General features: G+C 48.7%; 2 pseudogenes; one reads left to right on the top strand and one right to left on the bottom strand.

The window, feature by feature from the left end:
- Positions 1 to 289: 289 nt before the first annotated feature.
- Positions 290 to 1771, top strand: LOC119292699 (annotated as a pseudogene).
- A 355-nt stretch (positions 1772 to 2126) lies between these two features.
- Positions 2127 to 4890, bottom strand: LOC119296326 (annotated as a pseudogene).
- Positions 4891 to 7323: the final 2433 nt, after the last annotated feature.

Here is a 7323-nt window from a genome sequence, read left to right on the forward strand (position 1 = left end):
GGCGCGGATTTACGGTGCACGATGATTATTGTTTGCGAAGCCGAACATATTCCCACCAAACCTGGCCAAGTGGACCGCGGGCCTGCCAGTGATCACACGTGCTCACTGGCCTGGCCCAGCACGCGGCACCCCTTGAGCCGTGCATGGCTCGGCACGACACGATCCATTTAATTTTTATATAGAGGCAAAAATAGCCCATTGGGCCGAAGTACGCGGCCCAGGAGCCGTGGTCGGGCCTGGAGGCGCGGCACGCGGGCCGGCACAATACGGCCTGTTAAGTAAACGTGGCATGGCGGGCCTCGTGCTGTGCCAGGTTTGTTCCCACGCGTCGGTCTGATTTTTCTTCCTTCTCACACTCGCACGGCGCGGCCCAATCCCCGACCAGACGTCGCTCCCTGACCCTTCCCCTCCAACGCCGAAGCCCTAACACGCAGCTCCGGCGGCTCAGCTCGCAGCCCTCGCACCTTCGTTCCCAGCGCGCGCGTACCCCCACGGACGGCTCACCGGCGAGGCGCAGCTTTCTTCGACCCCCCGGTTCGTCTCTCCCTCTCTCTCGATTCCCTATACTACTCGCGTCGCGCCGATGCTTACAAGGTGTTTGCTGTAATGCCTCACCAGACGAAGCAGGCGGGGAGCCTGACGCCGCAACGCGTGGCTTTGGCCAGATGACGAGGACCAGCGGCGCGAACGGCGGCGGGCAGCAGGGGTCGGGGAAGCTCCCGCGGAAGCGCTTCTACCGGGCGCGCGCGCACAGCAACCCGCTCAGCAACCCGCAACCAGCAACCCGCACAGCAACCCGCTTCTACAAGTAACAACAAGCGATTAAAACTAGTATCATATACTCAGAACTTTTACCAAGTGCTAACTGCAAGGTCATGGACATGGATACATAGTTCATAGAAAATGCATGTGCCTTGGGCATGCCCCCCTTGTTCCAAATAAGAAAAAAGAATGTGCATTATGCATTTTAGTAGGCCAAATATGTCAATAGTTTATTTGTTTTGTTTTCTGATAATGGACAAGAATTTCCGCTACAGAAGCATGCTTAATCGAGTATGTGATGGCATAATACCATGGATTTGTATTCAAACTACTTGTTTACTCTAGTTGAATAGTTCAAAGTTCAAGGCGCAATTTATAATTGCTTGCTTTGTTTGTCATATTTTGATACAGGTGACCGAGTATGTCAAAGAGCGGGTTCTGGCTTTGAGAGCATCAAACCCAGGACAGTATGACAACATATCCGTTGTGCGCACCAATTCAATGAAATACATTCCTAACTACTTCGGAAAGGCTCAGCTCTCCAAGATGTTCTTCCTGTTCCCTGATCCTCACTTCAAGGAGAAGAACCACCGGAGGAGGGTGATTAGCATGCATTTGCTCGATGAATACGCTTACGTGATGGAAGTGGGAGGAATCATATACACTATTACTGATGTAGAGGAGCTTGGTATATGGATGCGCACGTGTCTGGATGCGCACGTGTCTGGAGAAGCACCCACTCTTCGAAGCTGTTCCCGAGGAAGAGATAAAAGTCGATCCAGTTGTGAAGCTACTGTCTAGTGCCACCGAAGAAGGTCAGAAGGTCGCGCGGAATGGAGGGCAGACTTTCCAGGCCATCTTCAGGCGCATCTCCTTGCAAGAGGAATAAGCAATTTTGGAAGTTGCTAAGCTCTTAGCACTTGTGTACTTTCCTGGACTTTGCTAGATGGATCTGTGACATTTCTATACATTTCTGTAGCATGATTTCACTATGCAGTAGTCTTACGTAGCTCTGCTATCTCAAATGTTTGGTTCTACTTTACAATATTTTTTTTTGGAAGATTGCCATGAGTTCACTCTCAGATGATGCGAGTTCTCTGCATTCCCATGTTCTGGTATTGCATGTTTGAGAACTGATATTTCTGTTTGGAAATTGGTACCAGGTTGTTTGTGTATGCTCATATTTACGCAAATCTGTAAGTGTTGGAAGTTGCTTCATATGTGGACATAAAGAGAGATACTTTTGCACACGATAACTTTTTATAGTATGGGAATATTCAATAATGATGAAAAATTATGTTCCCATATGAAAAGTGAAAATGACTCTTCTGAATTCTACAGTTTGAAGAAAATACAATCACAACTTCATAATGTCGCCATCATGTAATAACTGGTAACACCAACTCGTCTCTGAATGTTGTTAATCCAGTTACATCTGAGGCAAGCTTTATCCAATTACAGTAAATCACCAACTGAGATACCCTGTTCAAGCAGTTTGATTTCCTGTATGCCCACTGCCTATCCCGAAGGCATGATGTACAGACTACACAGCATGTCCATGAGAACAATCACAGAGCAAAATTTCCAAGTTCCAAGTTGCATGGAGTCCTCACATAGGATAATTTCATCTAGCGCTGACTATTTCGTCCTTGTCGGGTTACATGTTTCTGGTTCCATCTACATAAGCTTCCAGAATCCGGATGCAAAGGAGCGATCAACAGTCCATTAACAATCAGAATAACCACCTAAAGACAGAGTTCCCATATTCTACTAACTTCCTAACATTTGATCTTTGTCTCGAACTTTTTGTCAGAACAGAACCTCACACACCTCTGTTGGCTGGAACAAGTTTGAGAAGCTTTGCCAGATCATATGAGTTGAAATCCCTTCGGAAACAAAGGCTCAGGTCCAATGGAGTTTTCCCACCCCGTAATGTGTAAACATAAATCCAAACAACTTATGAGTTCAGTGTTCAGGATCATCTTTTGGTCCTCAGGTAACATAACACATCAACACATGTAGTTTAGACAGTAGCTTCTGAGTTCAGAGTAAAGAGCAAGATATGCATCGCAGGAATAGTGGTCTAGATAGAACGTCAAGATTAAAGAAGTTGTACAGTGGATATGAACATTTCTCAAGGCGACTGTCGAAATTTTGTGACACAACATACAATGGCATGAGAATGTACACAAAATAGGACCTGAGCGCATCGGAAGCAAATATTATAGATCCAAAAACATTAAACCAAAAGGGCCATACATTGGTTCTTCTTGTCTGATCAGCACCATTGACAAGCAATATCTTTGTTATATCTCGATTTCTACTCTGTACCGCTAAATGCAGTGGTGTCCAGCCATCCTGCATGTAAGGAAAAATATGAGAAAATAACTTAATGTCTCAGAGTGGTTGAGCTGGTAAGAGAAGTGTGTCCTTTCAACTTACAACATCAGCAACGTTAACATCGACCCTGTACTTAATCAGCAGCTTCACGGTTTGCAGGGCACCAACTTGAACTGCATAATGTAGTGGCGTGGCTCCATCCTGCAAATGGGGCAGACTAAATTCAAGGGCCAACGTACAGGAATAATCTTAAACTTCAAAGATAAGAACTACATTGTTGCTAGTGAGGAACCAAATCCATCTGACAAGTGCTAAAGTGTAAATGCCACTTTCCAAAGTTCAGTTAGTATCTTCCACTTCATTATGGGATTAGAGAAAAATAAATCATAAAAAGGATATTGCTGTTTACCCTATCTGTGACATGAGGATTTGCTCCTTTTCTTAGGAGATGGCTAATGACAGCCTCCTTTTTGCCTATTATCGCCTTGTGAAGAGGAGTAAAACCATCCTGTATCAGCAACACTCCCAATATTAGCACCACTATCCTAGATGGGATTTTGGACAAGCATCGCAACAAATAAAGCGGGAGCCTACTTTATCAACTAAATCAATATCAACACCATTGTCCAGCAGCTTGTCCATGAGAGGTATCTGCAGCGCCAACGCATATGTATGAAGCGGATGCCATTTGGGCTGCACCAAGCAATGCAATTTCAGAAGTTAGAATCAACATCCAACATTCCAACATGCCACATATCTGTATCACTCGCTGCTCAGATGTCCTAAAAAAAGATATGCTTATATGCTAGAAAGATCACCCTTCCTGTCTCTGCATCATTTGATGTGATGCACAAAGCCAAATGACACCCGAGACATGATGTTGAAATCAGCTACAAAATGGTAACAGATGTCGCGCTGTGCCTAGCGTCAACGATACCAGCCACCACCAAACACACTGCATTTTACTTTTACAACTAGCATAACCACCTAAAGTCCAAACAGCACTAAACCTGAAAGAACAACTCTCCAACACAGTGGGAGACACTTAGAAAATGGACAGTAAGATAGTGAAACACACTTAACTGATGATATTTTGGTGACATCAGCTGTCTCATTCTGATCCAAGATAGACTCTTCTTCCGGCGTTAAGAGAAGCTCGATTTCTGGACGGATAAAATAGCGGCACAATAAGGTGTACAGTTAAAAAAACTGTAACTCCAGTTTTTTTTTTTAAAAAAAAACTGTAACAGCAAAAATACTGAAATGAGAATTGAGAGGCATAAACAGCACAATCTTTTTTAGAGTGCAAACTAGAAGAACAGAAGCACATCAAGAAAATTCGGAGGAGTAAATTTAGCTCGGAGACCCAGTCGATACCTCTCCGGAGCTCCTGCTCTTCACGCTCCTGCTGCCGCCTTGCAACGAGCCTGGAGAGCGGTAAGGGGGAAGGGAAAGGAGAGCTTCTTTGTACGGTCGCTTGCTTTCCGTTATCTTCGTAGTCGCTCCCGGAGCCGTCGTCTGGCTCCTCCCAGAAGGCGTCGCGGGGCACGTGCCGGGGCCCGGAAGGCAATTGAGAGCGGCGGCGGAAGAGAGGGAGATGGACGGTAGTGAGGTAGTGCATCGCGGTGTGAAGCGGGGCGCGGAGAGGCATGGAGAAGGGCGGCGGCGGCGGCGGAGGAGGCCGTGGCCGCCCATGGGAGCATCTCTCGCCCGGCGCCTCTTATCGCAGAGGGGCTGAGCCGAAGGATGCTTCTCCCTGTGGTGTCTTCGCTAGGATTTGACTGTCAGCCCCCACTCCAACCCGTCTACCCATTTGGTCTGCAGAAATCCGTTTGACTCAAAACGGACAGAAAGCCAAACCGAATATCGATGCAAATGAATGGTTGTTCGTTTTTCATCCCATTGACCCATTTTCAAACTACATGTAGACCGAAAAATTTGCGCATGTACGTGACGCCGGTTGGGGTTACCTACCACGGGTAGGTGTAACACCCCGAGATTCATGCCACAGTAATCTCCCACTAATCATGCCATGTCATCATGTTTACCTTGCCTAGTTGCCACTTGTTCAAAACATCAAGTCCAAAATTCAAAATTTCTCAAACATGAATACAAAAATGTTCATCATGTGCCAAATATTCCACAACTAATATTGATGGTAAACCAACATTTTTGCAAAGGGTTTAAGTGGCCTAAACTACTTAAAGCAGTGGCTAAAACAATAGTTTAAATGCCTTTTTACTTTATAAAAATTTCAAACTATTTCAAAAGCCTCACAGCCTTTTTGTGGCAGTGCTAACTATTTCAATGTAATTATGTGGCCAAGTCCCACATTTTACAAAATTCATTTGGCAGCCCAAATATTACCATGCTTTTTCTGTAAAAAGAAAAGAGCAGAGGTAAAAGAAAAAGAAACCCCCCCTGACCCCCCTGTGCCTTTGTCATCCGGGCGGCCCAACCCAGCAGCCCACCTCCCCCGGTCGCCTCCCTCCTCTCTGTTCACCCAACCCAGCGGCCGCGCTCGCTGGTCGCCACCGAACCCTGTCGCCGTCCCCGTCGGGGAAGGGATAAGGGCGACGTCCCCTCGACGCCTCGAGCCCTCCCGTCCACTCACTGCACCCCACTCGCGCCAGTCCTTTCCCCTCGCCCGCTTCGTCTCTCCCTCGCACCCCAGATCCCCTCCCCATCGCATCCGAGCGCCACCGTCGCCATGGCTGTGCCATAGCCGCGGCCACCGGCCACCCCGCGCCTCGCCAACACGTCCACGAGACGCGCCGACGACCTCTACCTCGACTACGCCTCGCCATCGAGCTCGAGGAGCACCGCAGGCCACGGATCGAGTTGTCTTCTTCCTCGACGGCCGCCGATGATCCCCTTCCTCCCCGGCGAGCTCTGCTGCTCCTAAGCCACCAAGGGTCTTTCTTGACCGCTCGGTGAGCTCCACTCCATCCTCTCCCCTCTCCTTCCTCGCCTCACCGCGCCCCTAGCCGTAGCTACCGTCCTGGCCGTAGTGCGCCTCCGCTGCCGTGCTCGTCACCGTCGTCCTCGTCGAGGTCGTGCTCACCCGACCTCGCCACCGTGCTCTGGGACTCGCCAGGACCCCATAGAGCCTTCCCAGTAGTCCTCCAGTGCCCTCCAGCCGCAGTTCGCGCGAGGGCCGAACTCCGGCGTCCGCTCCGCCGCTCGCCGCCGTAGCTTCCGGCCGTTTACGGCCGCACCGCTCCCGTAGATGGATGCGGCGTTGAACGCTCGTCCAAATGAGCCGAAGCATGCCCCGAACGAAGCGCCGTAGCGTTCTTCCGGCCAAGTCCGGCGAGCTCCGCCGCGTTTTTGGTCGCCGGAGTTGTCTCCGGCGCCGGCCGCCGACGTGGCACACCTGGGGCCACCCCCCGGGTCACTGCCAGTGGGGCCCCTGGTCCCCTGTTGACCAGTTGACCTGGTCAACTGTGCTGACTGGGCAGGCCCCAGCCACTGACGTGCGGGTCCCACCACTTAATCCTCTAGTTAAAAGATTCTAATAATTAAAACTAATTAGTTTAGTTAATTAGACACTGACAGGTGGGCCCAGTAGTTGTACTAACTAAATTTAGATTAGTTTAAACCCAGTTTAACCCACTGTCTATGACAGATGGGTCCCCCATGTCAGTTTTGACCGGTCAGCCGTCCTATTGGCTGTTGACGTCGCTATGACATCATGCTGATGCAATATTCCTTTTCTATTTTTTTAATTAGTTTCTGAAAATGTTTTAATCTTTATTTAATCATAGAAAATAAACCGTAACTCGGATGAAAATGTTTTCTATATGAAAGTTGCTCAGAAAAATCCAACGATCCGAATACGCGGTCTGTTCATCTGTCACGTGCCCCTAGCATGCTGAACATGAAACTTTCCCCTCCGGTCATCTGTCTAACACAGGTCCGGAACCGGGAAAACATTCCCGGTTGAATTCCCCCTTCACCTTTATCGTGTAGCCATACGTTAGGTCACTCCCGGCACAACATATTGCCACGTTATGCTTTGTGATGCTATGTTTGCTTTATATTTACTGTTTCTTCCCCCTCTTCTCTCCGGTAGACCCCGAGACCGATGCTGCCCCTGTGATCGACTACGTCGACGACGACCCCTCCTTGCCAGAGCAACCAGGCAAGCCCCCCCCCTTTGATCATCCCGATATCGCCCATTCCATTCTCTCATGCTTGCATTAGATTTTGCTACTGTTA

The sequence above is a fragment of the Triticum dicoccoides genome, chromosome 4B (assembly GCF_002162155.2).
Source record: "Triticum dicoccoides isolate Atlit2015 ecotype Zavitan chromosome 4B, WEW_v2.0, whole genome shotgun sequence".
Taxonomy (NCBI): domain Eukaryota; kingdom Viridiplantae; phylum Streptophyta; class Magnoliopsida; order Poales; family Poaceae; genus Triticum; species Triticum dicoccoides.